Raw genomic sequence first — 19,628 nt, 5'->3', positions numbered from 1 at the left:
GAGCTCCTAACCTTCCTTCCCATTCAAGCCTTCCCTGCTGACTCTTTTCTTGATCACTGTAGACCACACCATTATCCTGCCTGTTACTCAGGCCTGTTAACTTGGCCTCAGATTCGTTTGGATCTCCCTCTAGGTTCTTATGTCTGGGCTATATCTAAATCCTGCTGATTCTTTCTGAATAACATTTCTAAGATACAGCCTTTTCTATCCATCCACACAGCTAAAACTCTTGTCCATGCTCTAGCTTCTTGATTACCTCAATGTCCTTCTCCCTGGCATTGACAAATGCAATCTTGCCATCCTCATATCCATTCAGAATGATGCTGCAAAGATCATGTTTCTAGCCTGTTGCTTTGACCTTGTCAAGCACCCTCTCTTTAGATCCCTCCACTGGCTTCCATGTCTCTTCTGCATCAAACAAATATGCTGCTTGTTTTCACTTTTAAGGCCCTTCACAGACATTTCCCACCCTTGCTATCTTCTTTCATTTGCTATTGAGCAGTAAATGCTCACCTCTGATTGGTCCACAATGCCAGCCTCCATCATCCACTTGTAAAACTTTCAAATAAGCACCTTTGTGCTTTCTCCCATGCTGCCCCTCACACTTGGGAGGAGATCCCCATAAACATTGGCAAGGCTACCTCATTATCCTTCAAATCCATCCTCACAACTCTCCTTTGCCACAATGGCTACTAAAAATTGACAATGATTAGGCTGCTGGTGTGTTGATACCACTGAGTATCATGATGATCAGTGTTGTTTCATTGTTTACTTGTACTCCACCATCATGTATGTATCTGTCTATTGTCCTATATTTAGATGATAAGTTCCTTGGGGCAGAGACCATCTTTTTGTTCTGTGATTGTGCACACCTAGTGCAATGAGGTCTTGATCCATAACTAGGACTTCTAGATGCTATGGTGGTGGTGGTGGTGGTAATAATAATAATAATAATAATAATAATAATAATAAAATAAAGTCCATCCTTCATATTTAGTTACACAAGCACTTTAAAGGCTATATTCTAAAGAACTTAGGCAAAATGTTTGTTAAAATTAATTGCTTCTAGAGAAAGGGCATTTGATTGAAAGATTTGTATACCTTATACTCGTAGCACAACAAAAGCAGAGCTAGGAAAGGGGACATATATATTAGGTGGTGGTGGTTGTGTTTATTTTTTTGTAAAGAAAAGCATTTTTCTAGTGTAGGAAAATGAATTATCTTGACACAAATGGATAACTCAAAACTCATTGGCCCATAAGATATGATTTTACCCACAAACTTTGCTCTTTTTTTCTGAGTAACTGAATAAAACTGCAGAAATTCATCTATATGGAAAACTCTGGGACGACAGAATAATATGAAAACTATTATTTTAAGGGTCTTATTGCTTGAGTGTTTATGATTGTTTGTCTAATTTACTTTTTCCCTTGCTTGTTACTCTCTATAGTGCATCATATTGACTGCAGCAGTAATGTTTGGTTACTTGCAACAAGGAGAGAACTGATGTACATACTAACTAAGCCTCCCTATTGGTAAACTCAGCCAAAAAGCTATCCCTGAGTCTAAACAGATGTTTCTGTTGTTTAGACCAATGAGAAATTTATGGAGTGCGTATTTATCTTTCAAAGGAGAATGTTAAGATTTGGTTCAGGCTCAGCATCCACTCTTTCCTGGACCTAGACTGCATAGTTAGAACAGAGCAAAACTTGATAATCACATGAAATAACTCTGCAGATTTCATAGAAGAGAGTCTTTTCCGCATTTGGAAGGCAAGGACTCAGAAATGATAGTGACTCACTGGTCACTTGCTAAAGAATCAGACTGACAAAAAATGCTTTAGACACAGGTTCAGTTGCTGACAACAGAATTTTATTTGACCTAATTGTGTCATTGTCAACTGATTTATATTGCCAGACAGATTACTTTCATTTACTGATAAATGTTTTTTAAAAAGAAACAAATCTGCAGCCAGTTTGGAACAAATCAGTATGTTGCACCTATAATTAAAATATTGTATTTATTTTTTAAACTGAATTCATAGTTTTGAAAGGGTGTATTCATGTGCTGAGTAGGTATAGCTTCACTAGCATCAGTGCAGCCTTCCCATACCACCAACGTACTTCAGTCAGTGTACCTCTAACCTGTCCAGACACAAGAGTATCTCTTAGTGTCAGTTGTCATGTGCCAAATGTCAGCCTTGATGCCATGTTTATTTTCTTCTCTGTACCTTTTCCATGTGGTCACTTATGCCAGGAATGATCTCCCAATCCCGATTCACCATCCTCTCCTCAATCGTATCTCTCTTTGAAAGTTGTCTTGGGTATCTGTGAGTAGTGAGTTCTTACATTAAGAAATACAATTATAATGGTTGTTTTTGTGATATAGATACTTATCTGTGTAGGGGGGGGGTTCGATGTCTGTGCCAAGCAGTATTACCTAGCGGCAAGAGTCTATGGTTGGCAGGGGAAACTGAGCTCTCCCCGCTCCACTGGGTTCCAATCCAGGGCCCTGTGACTGGTGGTCAGATATGCAGCCTCGGGGATGGATGCCACCAAGCCTGCTCCCTGAATCGCTTATCACATTCTCAATCCTCTCCAAAGTCACAACAGGGGTAGGGTATGAATTCATGGGGCGTCGGTGAGTTCTTACTGACAATGATCCAAAAGCTCTTCTCCTTCAGTTGTGACTCTCCTTTCCTGTTCTCCACATGGGCCTTCGGTGGCACTGCAGCAGGGTCTGATCCAGGCAGCATGGAGCTTCTGCAGTCTGTCTGCAGGAGCTACCAGTATGGGACTGCTTCTTTGCTATGTCTATCCTGAGTGAGCTGGATAATCCCCTTTTGAGCTATGTCCATTGTGAGCATGCCCAACAGGTGTGGCTGAGCAGGGCCTTCTGGGTATAGAGCTGCTTATTAACCCTTAGTTCCCTAGTATAGGACCTATACACTCCATCCCATAACCTCCCCTCAGTCTAAGACCCAGGGGCAGGCCTTCTTTATGCCACTCTCCTCCATCCATAGGAGGAAATTCAATAAGGACAATGCAGAGTACTCCAGTTAGGAAGGAACAATCAGTTGCACACATACAAAATGGGAAATGACTGCCTAGGAAGGAGTACTGCAGAAAATAATCTGGGCCTGGGGGTCATAATGGATCACAAGCTAAATATGAGTCAACCATATAACACTGTTGCAAAAAACAGCAAACATCATCCTTGGATATATTAGCAGGAGTGTTTTAAGCAAGACACGAACAGTAATTCTTCTGCTCTATGCCATTCTGATTAGGCCTTAACTAGAGTATTGTGTCCAGTTCAGGGTGTCATTTTCATGAAGATGTGGACAAATTGGAGGAAGTCCAGAGAAGAGCAACAAAAATGATTAAAAGTCTAGAAAACATGACCTATGAGGGAAGATTGAAAAAAAAAATGGATTTGTTTGGTCTAGAGAAGAAAAGGCATAGAGGGGACATGATGATAGTTTTCAAGTACATAAAAGGTTGTTACAAGGAGGAGGGAGAAAAATTATTCTCCTTAACCTCTGAGGATAGGACAAGAAGCAATGGGCTTAAATTGCAGCAAGGCCAGTTTAGGTGGGACATTAGGAAAAGCTTCCTAACTGTCAGGGTGGTTGAGGACTGGCATAAATTGCCTAGGAATGTTGTGGGGTCTCCATCATTGGGGATTTTAAAGAGCAGATTAGACAAACACTTGTCAGGGATGGTCTAGAGAATATTTAGTCCTGCCATGAGTGCTGGGGACTGGTCTAGATGATGTCTCCAGGTCCCTTCTAGTCCTATGATTCTATGATCCCCCAAAAAGAAATTATCATTCTTGTGTGCCTTTCCTGGGAGTTTGAATACCTGGAAGTCATAGGGTTGTAGGGAAAGGTATCATCTCATGATCTGGGCATTAGTGTCTTTTGTGGAGTTTAGCCACTAGAGGGAGTGTGGCCTGTGAGGAGTAGGAAGGAGTTCCCTAGGAGATAATACCAAAGTGCCTCTATGGCCTATTTCAGTGCCAGGACCTCTTTCTCAACTGTTGAATAGTTCACCTCACAAGGAAACAGATTTCTACTCATATATAGGAATGGATGTTCTTTGCCTGTGAGCTCTTTGAATAGCACAGAACCAAGTTCCATTTCTAAGGCTTCTGTTTGCAGAATGAATTGCTTCATAAAGTTGGGTGGAGGAGAACTGGCCCCTGGGTTGGCCAGTCCTTAAAGGTTTTGAAGGCCCTGCTGCAGGCCTCTATTCACTGCACTTCCTTGGGACTGGTGCCTTTCACCAGGTTAAGTGAGATGGCTATCATGGCAAAGTCGGGCATGAACTGCCTGTAATAGCTGGTCAATCCTAGGGCATGTTGTACCTGCTTTTTGGTTGATGGTGTCAGGCAATCTGTCAGCATCTGGACTTAGTCCACCAGGAAGTAAAGCCAGCCATGTCCCACGGTGCAGAAGAGATATGTCACTTCACTTCTCTCTATCCTAGAAGGCATTTGACTAGGTTTGCTGTAAGTCTTGCCTTCTCAAGGGTCCATCAGCTGCTGAAAGGTGGCTGTCGCTCTGTGGAGGCTGAATGGCATAGTCACAAATTGGTATAGTCCAATTGGATCGGGAAGGCCATCTTTCCTAGGACTTGGCTGTTAGGAGGATTTGCCCCCTTGCTTATGGGACTAGTATGATTTCCACTGGGAGAGGAGTGGGAGTCTCTGCTCCACCATTTCAGAAACTCCCCAAAATATTTCCAGTCTCTCCCTAACATCACAGTGTAGGTCAGGGTGGCTAATAGCCCTGCCTGGCAAGTCTCAGTGTGGTCCCCTACCCTCAATGGAAGTTCTGTCATGGAGTAGGTCATACATCCTTCACATATGAACTGGAGGTAGAGGGGAGTGCATTGGGAGACTACTACATTTTCTTGTGTGGTTGTTTGGCTGCATCTGGAGTCTACCAGACCTCTGACCTCTGATTCATTGACCCCAACTGGGATTAGCATCTTGGCTCTCTTCATCTGCGAGCATTGGAGCAGGCCATCCATGCCTGTCCATAGCTGCAGTCCACAAAAAGGCTGCCTAACGTGTCCTTTCTGTCCACACTCAAAACTGTTCTCTATCGGGGTCATAGTTGGTTGTTTCTCCTGGGGTTGTGGAGTTCCTGGTGGCACATACCTTCCTTCTTGGGGACCTTGCATTCTCTCTGCTCCACCTTGGTAACTGGGCTCCAGCCCTTGGGTGGGGGTGACATGAAGAGGAGTGACTGGTTCAGCAATGCTTGGCCTACTCTCCTAGCCTGGCCTCTACTAAAGATCGGTGTCCGGAGTTTGGGTGCCCTGATCCTAGGTGTCAGAGAGAGTGGGCCCTCTGCAGCCATAAAATTCTCCATCTGGGTTATGGTCTCTTCCAGTTGATGGTGCTTCATCCATTCTCTTGCTCCAGCCAGGAGAATCTGGATGAACTGCTCCAGCATAACCAGGGCCAGCGTTTCCATTTAGGCGGTCTAGGCAATTGCCTAGGGTGCCAGTATTATTGGTGGGCGGCGTTTTGCCGGAGAGGGTGGCAGGCGGCTCCAGTGGACCTACCCCAGTCATGCCCGCCGAGGGTCCCCTGGCCCGCGGCTCTGGTGGAGCTGCTGCAGTCGTGCCTGCGGACGGTCGGCTGCTCGCACAGCTCTGGTGGACCTCCTGCAGGCACCACTGCGGCAGCTCCACCAGAGCTGCGGGGCCAGCGCGCGGTGCGGTGAAATTGCTGTGCGCCTAGGGCGCTAAAACCCCTAGCGCTGGTCCTGAGCACAACCACCTCAGCTACTTAAACTCTGGTCTGCTTCTTGGGGTCTAGCTGATCGTAACATTGTTCTTTCAGGCACTGTACCACCACCAAGGGCTGGGCTCCTGTTGCATAATTTTCCTTCCTGAATCATTGGCAGAGTGTCTTGGCGTTCAGGTCCATGTAGCCCAAAATGCTGCTTTTACTTTAACATACTCCAGTGCCTCTATGAGATCTAGGCCCCTGTAGGCAGCTTTGGTGTGTCCCATCAAATATGGGATGGTGAGGGTGGCCAGTGTTCCTGCAGCCAGCACACAGTGGTCGCCACCTGCTCAAAGGTGTGTGAGAAGGCTTCTGGGTCATCCCAAGGACCCATTTTCTCATGCCTGAGGGGACAGGCCAAGTGTGGGGGAGGATTAGGGGTGTGGGATACATTACCTGGGGGTTCTGGGGTCAAGGCATTAGGCGCCCTCTGGGGCTGCAGAAATGTCACTACGTGCTAGATTAGGTGTTCCTGTTGCTTCTGGTGCTGTGCTGCTGGCTCTTGAAGTAGCTGCTGGGCAGCTATCTATTGCAGTCACTGACACTGTTCCTGCTGTTGCTGAACGACCTGCTGCTGTTGGCTCTTTACCATCAGTTTAAGCAGGTTTTCTGCATCCCTGGTGTTGCTTGGGTCGGTTTGTCGGTACACCTATTGTCCTTCTAATGGGACTGGGTCTCTGCCTGAGTTCTCCACCTGTTGTTGGCAGGTTTGATGTCTGAGCCTGGCAGTGCTGCTCAGCAGCAAGAGTCTGCAGCAATGCTGCCCAGCAGTGAGAATCTGCAACTTTGCAGGGAAGTTCAATGTCTGAGCCCCAGCGTCTACAGCTGGCAGTAGGGGAACCTAGGCCCCCCCTGCTCCATCGGATTACATCCCAAGGCCCCATGACTGGCTGGTCAGATATGCAGCCTGGGAAGGGGATGCCACCAAGCCTGCTTCCTGGGTCACTTCCTAATGTGTTCTCAGGCCCCTCCAATGTCACGAGTTCGGGGATTCTCATCTACAGTGATTTGGAGGCTCTTCTTTTTCAATCCCGGCCCCCTGTTCCCGATCTCCACAGGGGCCTTTGGTGGTCTGCAGCAAGGTCTGGTCCAGGCAGTGTGGTGCTTTTGCAGCTCTCTGCAGGAGCTACCAGCACAGGACTGCTCCCTTGTCCTGTCCACCCTGACTAAGCTGGGCTGCCCCCTTTTGAGCTCTGCCTCCATTGTGGGCATACCCAGCAGGTGTGGCTAGGCAGGGCCTTCTGGGCCCATACTTTTGGTTCCCTTGTCTGGGCCTATACACACCATCATTCTGTGACACTAAAAGAAGTCCTTAGCATGACAGCCAGAGTAAGCTTTTACAGGATGGTGGAATAAACAGCTCCATCAAACGAAAATCCATCATAAAGAATGTCAACACCTACATTCGTAGTAATTTCATATAAGAGAAATAAAGTCACTGGAATAGAACAATTCCATAATAAAAAGTCACCTGCTTGGCAAACAAATAGCCAAGGTTTGCTGCAATATGTAGGGGTGAAGCTTTTTGTGCTTTATCTTCTAATGAAGAGAGAAAATTAACATGTGACAGTGTTAAATTCCATTGAAATGATCTCTACATTGTATTGTAGAAAAATATATGGAGATAGTGATGATGTTTTAGCCAGAAAGAACTGAAATATGGAGATAGTGATGATGTTTTAGCCAGAAAGATAAATATTTAAGATTGTTGGGGCAGATGGAAATGGCGTCAATTTCAGTAGCCAAAGAAATGGAATTATTGCAGGATTTATAATGTAATAGCACTGTCATTTTAATTCCTTCTTTCCAGAGACACTCAGCCATATCAATAATGCCTTACATTCTGACATGGTAAGAAGAGATGGATGCTAGAATTTATATTAGGTAGAACTGGAGTCATACTAACCTCAAATTGAACCAGAAGAGGTTCTGGCCAAAGTCCAAGGGTCATCCTAACCACCTCAGATTAAAATGTGCCCCAAAGATAACCTCAAACAATCCTCGTTGTGTGCCTGGTCTGTAATTAAACTGGGTGAGGTCTTTAGATGCCAGGGGGTCCGAATATCTTTGCCATCCAAGAGCCCTCACCAGGGAGTTAGCATTCTCTAGATTATTGATTCTCAGGATTTAAAGAAAGGAGTTCACTCAGCTCAGGGTCCTTGGTCTAAAGTCCTAAATTGGGTAGTATTCTAACAGCATTCTTAGGCAAGGGTCTTCCTGAAAGTAACAGCTATTTGGATGAATGCCAGATAAAGGGCTGTATACCAAACGTGTATAAGGCCAATGAAACCAACATGGTGACAGTATTCTCTCTTCTCCCTAGTCTTCATGCTTGGAAATCAGAATAAACAATTGGGTTCAGCAGTTTGTCCAAGACTATATCAGTTGTTTTCCCAGCCATATTCCTTCTGATATATTCCAGGAGAGAGTTTAAAAAATGAACATAAGAATATCCATAGTGGATCAGATCAATGGTCCGTCTACCACAGTATCCTTTCTTCTGACAGTGGCTGGTGCCAGATGGTTCAGAGGGAATGAACAGAGCAAGGCAATTATTAAGTGATCCATTCCCTATTGTCCAATCCCAGTCTGATAGTCAGAGATTTAGGGACACCCAGAGCATGGGATTGTGTCCCTGACCATCTTGGCTCATAGCCATTGATGGACCTATTTTCCACAAATGTATTGAATTATTTTTTGAACCTGCTTATACTTTTGACCATTACAACATCACTTAGCAATGAGTTCTACAGGTTACCTCTGCACTGAGAGAAGTACTTTCTTATTTTTTTTTAAACCTGCTGCCTATTAATTTCATGGGGGTTACCACTGATTCTTGTGTTATGGGAAGGGGTAAATAATGCTTCCGTACAGACTTTCTCTACATCATTCATGATTTTATAGATCTCTATTATATCTCCCCTTAGATTTTGCTTTCCTAAGATGTAAAGTTCCAATGTCTTTAATCTCTTCTCATATGCTAGCTGTTCCATACCCCTAATCATTTTTGTTGCCTTTCTCTCTACTTTTTCCATTTCTAATATTTTTTTTTGAGATGAGGCAACAAGAATTATATGCAGTATTCAAGGTGTGAGTGTCCCATGGATTTATATAATGCCATTATGATATTTTCTGTCATATTATCTATCCCCTGCATAACATTCTGCTAGCTTTTTTTGACTGCCACTGCCCACTGAGCAAATATTTTCAGAAAACTATTCATAACGACACCTAGATCTTTCTTAAGTAGTAACAGCTAATTTAGACCTCTTCATTCTGTATGTATAGTTAGATTATGTTTTCCAATCTGCATTGCTTTGCATTTATCAACATTAAATTTCATCTGCCATTTTGTTGCTTAATCACCCAGTTCCTTTGTAATTCTTCACAGTCTGCTTTCGACTTAACTGCCTCGAGTAATCTTATATTGTCTACAAACTTTGCCACCTGACTGTTGACCCCTTTTTCCAGATTATATATGAATACGTTGAACAGTATAGGTTCCAGATCCTTGGGGGACCCCCTATTTACCTCCCTCCACTGTGAAAACTGACCATTTATTCCTACCCTTTGTTTCCTATCTTTTAACCAGTTACTATCTGTGAGAGGACCTTTCCTCTTATCTCATGACTGCTTACTTTTCTTAAGAGCCTTGTCAAATGCTTTCTGAAAGTCCAGGTACACTATATCCACTGGATCACCCTTGTACACATTTGTTGACCCCCTCAAAGAATTCTAGGAGATTTGTGAGGCATGACTTCCCATTGCAAAAAAGCCTTGTTGACGCTTCTCTAATATATTGTGTTCATTTATGTATCTGATAATTCTGTTCTTTACTATAGTTTCAACCAATTTGTCTGTTAGTGAAATTAGGCTTACTGGCCTGTAATTGTCAAGATCACCTCTGGAGCCTTTAAAAAAAGTGGCGTTACATTAGCTATCCTCTGGTCATCTGGTACAGAGAGTGATTTAAGTGATAAGCTACGTAACAGTTAGTAGCTCTGCATTGAGTTCCCTCAGAACTCTTTGGTGAATACCATCTGGTCCTGGTGACTTATTACTGTTTAATTCATCAGTTGGTTCCAAAACCTCTATTGACACCTCAGTCTGGGACAGTTCCTCAGATCTGTCATCTAAAAAGAATGGCTCAGGTGTGGGAATCTCCCTCACATCCTCTGCAGTGAAGATTGGTGCAAAGAATTCATTTAGCTTCTCCACCCTGGCCTTGTGTTCCCTGAGTATTCTTTTAGCATGTTGATCATCCAGTGACCTCACTGATTGTTTGGCAGGCTTCGTGCTTCTGATGTACTTAAAAAACATTGCTGTTAGTTTTTGTGTCTTTTGTTAGCTGCTCTTCAAATTCTTTTTTGGCCTGCTTACTTTTACACTTGACTTGCCAGAGCTTATGCTCCTTTCTATTTTCCTGAGTAGGATTTGACTTCCAATTTTTAAAGGATGTCTTTTTGTCCCTAACCACCTCTTTCACTCTGATTAGCCATGATGGCATTGTGGGGGTGTTTTTTACTGTTTTTTTTTAAATTTGGGATGTACATTTAGTTTGAGCCTCTATTATGGTGTGTTTAAAATTTTTCCATGCAACTTGTAGGCATTTCACTCTTGGAATGTTCCTTTTAATTTCTGTTTAACTAGCTTCCCCATTTTTGTGTCGTTCCGCTTTTTGAAGTTAAATGCTACTGTGGTGGGTTTCTTTGGTCCCTCTCCCCCACAAGGATGTTAAATTTAATTATATTAAGGTTGCTGTTACTGAGTGGTTCAGCTATATTCACCTCTTGGACCAGATCTTGTTCTCCACATAGGGCTAAATCAAACATTGCCTCTCTTCTTGTGGGTTTCAAGACTAACTGCTCCAAGAATCAGTTATTTTTGGGGTCTAGAAATTTTATCGCTGCATCACATCTGGAGGTGACATGCACTCAGTTAATATGGGGATAGTTGAAATCCTCCATTGTTATTGAGTTTTCTGTTTTTATAGCCTCTCTAATGTCCCTGAGTATTTCACAGTCACCATCACCATTCTGGTCAGTATTCCTACTGTTATACTCTTATTTATTCAGTAAGTTAGTCCATGAAAACACTGTGAATCTCCAGTTTTATATCTGGCCACCCTAATGTTTAACTGTATGTACTTCAGTTTATGGGTGGTTCTGTTGACCCTTGGACCTTATCTACACTACAAAACACACACAGCAAAAAGAAAAAAAGTTTTCTTAACTCAAGTTAGCTAACTTAAGGTACAATCCTAGTGAAGACAAGGTTTGTAGTTTCCACAGGAGTTAGGATGTTGCATTAAATATTATGAACAAGGCTAGACTTTTACTTGAGCTGCTAATTTGTGGGAAAATTACAAACCCTTGTCTTCACTAAAATTTTACTTTGAGTTAGTTAATTCGAGTTTAGAACACATCTTTTAGTGAAGAACAAGACCTACTGTGGAAGCCTGTGGAATAGGAACCACGTGGCATAAATTCTGCTGTCTCTGGGCTCACTTCCCCTAGTTGTACTGCTGACTCATCTCTCATGATGCTGCTAGGGGATACCAGTGCCCCCAACCCACCCAACCACAAAACCTCAGCACCTGTCTTCACTGCTCAACCAGAGACTGCAAACAAACTATGGAGAAGATGTAATTTAAATAAGCACTCCTCCTTCATCTCTCATCCAGTAAGATGTATAATATGGTGCAGTGGGAATGACAGAGAACTGCATTTATGATTGATTTATAATATGATGCATTTAATTCAGTTTGGCACATTAATAAAAAATAGTTTAAATGTCATTATTTGAAAAACCTAGTATGCTAGAATTGTAACATTGTTTGACAGAGTCTTGAACTCCGGTGAAGAGCAGCCCTTTAAATCTTGTAATCCGCCATTTACTTGGTGGGCTGTATTATCTGATAGAATCACGGCCAGATGAAGGTCTCTTTATATGACCTTAATTTTCCTGTTACCACCTACAGCTTTAACTCATTAAGCCAACAGTTCCCTTGGCTGCTCTCCAGGAGCTTCTGGACCTTATTCTGTTTTCAGTTACAATAGTGTAAATTCAGAGTAATTCTACTGAGTTCAGATTATATTCTCTCCCAACTTTCCTTTCTGGATTTTAGGCCTAATTCTGCCTTCCTATAGTTTAGGGGGATTTCTTACCTTGGCTGGGACTGTTGCTAATGTTGAACTGTTGTGGCTGCATCTTCCTTGCAGTACTCTTTTCTTCCATGAAATGCCAAAGTTTCTGTCCATATCTTGCACTTTTCTCTGCTGCCTGTTGTGCTTTGCCATGATTGCAGTTGGAAACTGATGTAACTAATTCTTCCATGTTTGCAGTTGAAGGTATGTCTACCCAGCAAACAAACTCCTGCAACAGTGAGTCCCAGAGCCTGGATCAACTGACTCAGGCTTCGAGGACTTGCACCATGGGGCTAAAACCAGCAGGGTAAATGTTCACATTTGGGTTGCAGCCTGGGCTCTGAGACCCTCTCCCCTTTCTGGGTTTTGGAGTTTGGCTCCAGCCTGAGTTTGTATGTCTATGCAAATATTTTTAGCCCCACAAAACGAGCCCCACAAGCCTGAGACAGTTGACCGGGCTCTGAGGCATGTCTACATTGCACTTAGACACCTGCGGCAGGCCCGTGCCAACTGACTTGGACTTGTGGGGCTGTTTATCTGTGGTATAGATGTTCTGGCTTGTGCTGCAGCCCAAGTTCTGGGAGCCTCCCACCTTGCAGGACCTAAAGCGCAGGCTCAAGCCCAAACCAAAACGTCTACACTGCATTTAAACACCCTTAGCCTGAGCCCCATGAGTTTGGCATGGGCCACTCGTGGATTTTTAATTGAATTGTGGACATGTTCTGAGACTTGCTGCTGCAGATCATTTTTTGTTGTGTAGATTGCTGACATAACTTTAGTCTCTTGGATGGATTTGGGTACTTTTATTCTTCTTAACTGCATGCAGGGCACTTTAGAAGACAAATTTGTTTTGGCTCCTTCCTAGTTAGAACTGGATGAATGGCACCGAAGCATTACTGTGAATATTTATTCAAATATTGAAGTGAATGTGCTTCCCCACCCATTTTGTGTTTATTCTCCACAAACATTTGAGCAGTTGAGACTTAAAGAAGCAAATATTCAAGGAAATGAATGTTAATCACCTGATTTGCATATCTGTGGAAACTGTTTTTATATTAGCATATGTGACTGTGTGTGCTGCAAGTGCATATGCTGTCAGCCAGTCAAATAACAATACCATCTGACTTAATCTCAGCTAACCAGAACATCTTGACTGCCAAGTACTTAATATTCACAGAAAACCCTTGGTTTAATTATTTTTTTTTTAAAATAGATCTGGGTAAGGATTAGGACTGTCGATTAATTGCAGTTAATTCATGCGATTAACTCGAAAAATTAATCATGATTAATTGCCGTTTTAATCACACTGTTAAACAATAGAATACCAATTGAAATTTATTCAATATTTTGGATGTTCTTCTACATTTTCAAATAAATTGATTTAAATTACAAACACAGAATACAAAGCAATACATTTTGCACTGTAAAAATGATAAACAGAACAAATAGCATTTTTCAGTTTACTCAGACAAGTACCATAATGCAATCTCTTTTTTGTGAAAGCACAACTTACAAATGTAGATTTTTTTGTTCAAGAACAAAACAATGTAAAACTTTAGAGCCGACTTCTTGTTCAGCCAATCGCTAAGACAAACACGTTTGTTTATGGGAGATAATGCTGCCCACTTCTTATTTACAGCGTCACATGAAAGTGAGAACAGACATTCACATGGCAGGTTTGTAACCAGCATTACAAGGTATTTATGTGCCAAATATGCTAAACATTCTTATGCCCCTTCATGCTTTGGCCACCATACCAGAGGACATGCTTCCATGCTGATGATGCTCGTTAAAAAATGTGTTAATTAAATGTGTGACTGACCTCCTTGGGGAGAATTATATGTCTCCTGCTCTGTTTTTTACCTGGATTCTGCCATATATTTCATGTTATAGCAGTCTCAATGATGACCCAGCATGTTGTTTATTTTAAGAACACTTTCACTGCAGATTTGACAAAAAGCAAAGAAGATACCAATGTGAGATATTTAAGGATAGATACAGCACTTGACCCAAGATGTAAGAATCTGAATTGTCTTCCAAAATCTGATCAGGACGGGTGTAGAGTATGCTTTCAGAAGTCTTAGACATTTAAACATCTTGCAATGCCAGCTGCAACAGTGCCATGTGAACGCCTGTTCTCACTTTCAAGTGACATTGTAAACAAGAAGCAAATCTCCTGCAAATGAAAATACACTTGCTCATCTGAGTGATTGGCTGAACAAAAAGTAGGACTGAGTGAACTTGTAGGCTCTAAAGTTTTCCATTGTTTTATTTCTGAATATAGTTATTTTTTGTACATAATTCTACATTTGTAAGTTCAACTTTCATGATAAAGAGATTGCACTAGAATACTTGTATTAAGTGAATTGAAAAATAAAATTTCTTTTATTTTACAGTGCAATATTTGTAATAAAAATAAATATAAAATGAGCACTGTATACTTTGTATTCTGTGTTATAATTGAGATCAATATATTTGAAAATGTGGAAAACATCCAGAAATATTTATATAAATAGTATTCTATTATTGTTCAACAGCACTATTAATCGCGATTACTTTTTCTAATGCTTGACAGTCCTAGTAAGGATCCATCATCTTGTGGATATTCCATAAGGAGAAAAAGAGTCTAAGGTAATAAATAACTTATTACAAATAATTTGTTCAGCTTCACCCCCAATGATTGAGTTGGTGTTATATTGTTTAGAATCAGAGGGTTAGAAGGGACTGCAAGGGTCATCTAGTCTAAGCCCCTGCCAAGATGCAGGATTTGTTGCATCTAAACCATCGAAGACTCTTGAAAACCTTGCACAATCTCCCTCGGCAATCTGTTCCATTGTCCTACTGTTCTTACAGTTAGGGAGTTTTACCTGAGATTAAATCTAAATCGCCTATGCTGTAGTTTGAACCATTGCCTCTTGTCCTGTCCTCTGTGACAAGAGAGATTTTTCTCTATCTTTCTTGTGGCAGCCTTTCAATTATCTGAAGACTGTTAACATATCCCCCCCTTAATCTTCTTTTTTCCAAACTAAACACACACAGTTCCTTCAGCCTTTGCTCCTATGGCTTGCATTCCACCCCTTTGATCATCTTTGTCACTCGCCTCTGAATGCTTTCTAGTTTCTCTACATCCTTTCTATACATTGGTGACCAAAATTGCACACAGTACTATAGCTGAGGCCTAACCAGCATCAAGTAGAGTGGTACTATCACCTCCTGTGACTTGCATGCTATGCTTCTGTTAATACAACCAAAAATTGTATTTGCTTGTTTTGCAACAGCATTTCATTGCTGACTCAAGTTGAGGTGGTGATCCACCACAACTCACAAATCCTTCTTAGCAGTCCTGATGCCAAGCCAGTTTCCCCCCCATTCAATATTTGTGCATTTTGTTTTTTTTCCCTAAATGTAGCACCTTACATTTGTCTTTGTTGAGTTTCATTTTGTTGTATAAAGCCCAGTTCTCCAATTTTATCAAGATGCCTCTGAATTTCAGCTCTCTCCTCCAAAGTATTGGCAACCCCCAGCTTTGGGTCATCTGCAAACTTGATCACTATGCTCTTTATACCAACACCAGGTCATTAATAAAGATATTAAACAAACCAGACCCAGAACAGATCCCTGTAGAACCCCACTTGACCCTCCCTCCACTCCAAAGACATTATATTAATAATTACTCATTGTTTAACCAATTATGTATCCACTTAATGGTAGCTCTGTCTAGCTTGCATTTCTCCAGTTTACTGATCAGTGGGGCCAGCTCCAGGGTTTTTGCTGCCTCAAGCAGTGAAGAAAAAAGAAAAAAAAAGCTGCGATCGGCAGCAGCTCCACCACGCCACTTTATTCTTTGGCAGCAGGTCCTTCCCTCCGAGAGGGACCTGCTGCCAAAGAGCTTAACATGCTGCCCCTCCCTTGGCTGTCCCAAGCACCTGCTTTCTGAGCTGGTTCTTGGAGCCGGCCCTGCTGATCAGAATGTCATATGGGATTGTGTCAAACGCCTTGCTGAAGTCCAGGTATATTATGTCCACCACATTCTCCCTATCCACCAAATCAAATACCCTGTCAAAGAAGGAAATCAAGCTGGTTTGGCATGATTTGTTCTTGGTGAATCTATGCTTGCCACTAGTGATTACCCCTTCATCCTCTAGGTATTTGCAAACTGAATATTTTATACAATGTTTTAAACACACACGTTTCTGAAAAGTAGTCTTCTAATGTTTTTTTCCCCAGGATAATTTTACAAAAGCCTGCAGTTGTGGGGACCTCTGAGTTGGTGGGAGATTAAAAGTATTGTGGGGAGGGGGCAGGCCAGGATTGTAAGTGTAATTGTGCACCCATGCAATGTATGAATGAGTTCACCATATGGAGGATGAGTAAAAGGAGGAAGGCGTTCTACATGCACTGTTAACAGCTGACTAGCTTCTAAAGCAATGATCAGTTCAGGGCAGTGCTGCTGGAATTGCCTGGGATAATAGAATGGAATTCTATTTCTGAGTTATGGTAGAGGCTATTCCACTCTAAAATCACCTGCCTGGCTCTGTGGGGCTGGAGATGAGACTTAGATCAAAGTAGATATCTGCTCTGCTACCCCTTCAGGCTCCTGGCGTGTTGAGCTTGCACATACATCCTGGATGTCAAGATGGGACCTGTTTTACTGCTGAGCTAGGATGATGGAGCAGAGATCATAACTGTCTGTCTATGAGTTGTACCCCAGGCTGGCAACAGGGTCCATGTCCAAAGGCCTCCTTTTTGTTTTCAAAAAAATGAATTTTCATCAAAATGCTTTTCAGGAATGTGTTGGTTTTCACAGCATTTTACAGTAAAGTGTCTAAATGAATCATTTTGACTTCAGTTCGGTAGTGTTGAATGTTTATTTTCTTATATACTAATATTAGTGTATTTAATATTATCAATATTGTATTATGTTTTGATATTATTGAAATGACGTAACATTATAAAAAAATGTTCTGATGGTACAAAGTCCAGATTTTTCAGAATTTATGTTCTCCAGGAAATTTAGTCTCTTTTCCTTCCAATTCACATGAAAATAAATTTCAAAATGTTGGCATTTCCCACAGAATGGAAATTGCATTTTTTTGACCAGCTCTAGTAGTAAGTCACTTTCTAGGTCAGGAGAATGGTAGAGATCCAAATATGGATGGTGCTGACATCTACCTTTGGGGTTAATGTGTCAAAGTTAATGTCAACATTAGCAAGGTGACAAAATATTAATTTTGATAGAACAATAGTTGGTTGTTTGATACTCACTCACCTGAAAAGGATGAATATTGAAACCTTCACTTCAAGTTGGCCCTTGTTTAGATTATGTGCAACAAGAGACTCAGTCTAATGCTACCAGTATGTAACTTTTAGGGATTGCGCCATCACCTGCAAATGTCAGAAACCCAATGATGGTTGTTATTCAGAATAAATTACTTAGGGTTCAGTAGCAGAGAATGCAGCCACTTTGATCCTCACTATAAGTGGTCCCCAAATGAATGACTTCATAGGGATCCCAAGCTTTTTTTGAATCAACCCTTATTTCTTATTCTGAAAGCTGGGGAAGTATATAGAAGGCCAGTGTTTTTTATCAACTAGTTTATGTATTTTTCTGAGCAATTTATTAACTGGATCAATGTTTTTTCTTTTACAAAAATGTTTATTATTTAGAATATGCTCTCACAAACATTTCACACGTTCTGGGTAAAACATAATAGTTTCTGAAAATAATTGACATAGTTATTTTAAAAAGGCAGAAAAACTACATTTAATTTTGGTCTCCAATTTGGAATTAATTAATTACTGTAAAGTCTGTGGGCTTTTTCATCACTGCTTCGGAATATCTTCCCACTCTCTCACAAGCAGGAAGTTTTAAAAACTAGGCTTAGAGTTCATTTTAAGGAACTGGAGAGATAAAATGTGTTTTTTATTGATCCCTCGGTGCTCTGAGTCATAATGTTCAAACATGGTCATTGCCAAAAAAAAAACAAAAACAACTTTCCTTCTTCAGTGCTTTCTAGACTTATTGCAAACCAGTCCAGCCAAGGCCATTGGAACTAGAAGTTATAGTGTCTCACACAGTGATAATGGTTGCCATGCTGGACTCTGTTCAATCACATAGGTCAAATGAACGTTACAAGAGCAAGAGAAAACAAAATGTTCTAGCTGAAATAAAAACAGGAGTGAAGGAATGTTGGGACAGGATGCTTATCAGTGTCACGTTTTTAAGTCTCAAACGTGCAGTCTTCTTTTTATAGGTCTTTATAGAAAGTACAGTATACATTCTTTCTTCAGCGGAAAAGTGTACTTTCCATTTTCTTTTTGTCCCATGAAGCATGAGATGCTGTACACAATATTGTAATGTAATAATATTGCCATATCTCTTCCTGTTAGATTAGAGTGGAGAATAGTCTCCTAAGTGAAGTGTTAAAGTCCTATCTGTTGAGACACTTACGACTAGACAGGACAAAGTAATGAAGAACGTATTGTAAGGAACAATCCTTCTCTTGAATGCACATCGTCTAGGTGACCTACTGAGACCCCTTAATGTCCATCATTTTCTTTTATTAGGTTTATCTGCAGTCTTGGCCTGGCACACTAATTCACAGACATCCATAGCTGTTCTTTGGACTCTTCTATGTGTTTAGTTTTTAATGAGTAAAATGCTTCTTAAGGAGAGTGGGTATATAGGCCAAATATTTCAAACTTAGGCAGGTTAGTTAGGCTTCTAAATCCATTTTTAGACATTTTAAATGTCACAATTTTTTTTAGAAGTCAATAGGATTCACATATCCATTGAAATTATTGGGAAAATAAGTTGTTCAGCAATGCAAATCATGTCTCTCCTGTTTAGGGGGTAAAATTTGCAAACACACCTAAGTCAATGGGACTTAGGGTATGTGTACCCTGCAGTTAGACACTGTCATAGTATAATTCCCAATTTTGAACCTTAGCGTCCAAACTATGGGTACTAGCATGAATTCCCCTAAGCTTAATTACAAGCTTAGATCCTGTAGTGCTGCCACCAATCAGGACTTAGAGTAGAGTGCCTGATAAACTCTGGTCTCCCACAAAACCTTCCCTGGGGACCCCCAAGACCCAAATTCCTTGAGTCTCACAACAAAGGGGAATAAACCATTTCTCTCTCCTTCTCCTCCCCTTCAGGTGTTCCCTCCCTGGGCTCCTGGAGAGATATACAGATTCAAGCTCTGTGAATCTAAACAAAGGGATTCCCCCTTCTCCTTTCTTCCTCCCAGATCTTTCCCGCCCTGGGTACACTAGGAGATCACTGTGATTCAAACTCCTTGAATCACAACACAGAGAAATCAGGTGGGCCCCCTCTTTCTCTCCCCCTCCCTTCTCCTTCCCTGTTAAGTACAGACTCAATTCCCTTGAGCCTCAACAAGGGGAAAAATCAGACAGGTTTTAAAAGCAAAACTTTTAATAAAAGAAAAAAAAGAATAAAGAAAATCACTGTAAATTCAAGATGGAATATTACAGGGTCTGTCAGCTTCTAGAAACTGGAGAAACAGCCTCCTCCAGCAGAAATACAATTTAAATTACTTTCAGCCAAATACACATTTGCAAATAAAGAAAACAAATAAAAAGACTATACCGCCTTTCTACCTTTGTACTTACAAAATTGGAACAGAAGATTAGAGAGCCTGTAGGTACGTGTGGTCA

The sequence above is a fragment of the Gopherus evgoodei genome, chromosome 3 (genome assembly GCF_007399415.2).
Source record: "Gopherus evgoodei ecotype Sinaloan lineage chromosome 3, rGopEvg1_v1.p, whole genome shotgun sequence".
NCBI classification, from domain to species: domain Eukaryota; kingdom Metazoa; phylum Chordata; order Testudines; family Testudinidae; genus Gopherus; species Gopherus evgoodei.
The sequence above is the reverse complement of the archived record's forward strand: the minus strand, read 5'-3'. Positions refer to the sequence as shown.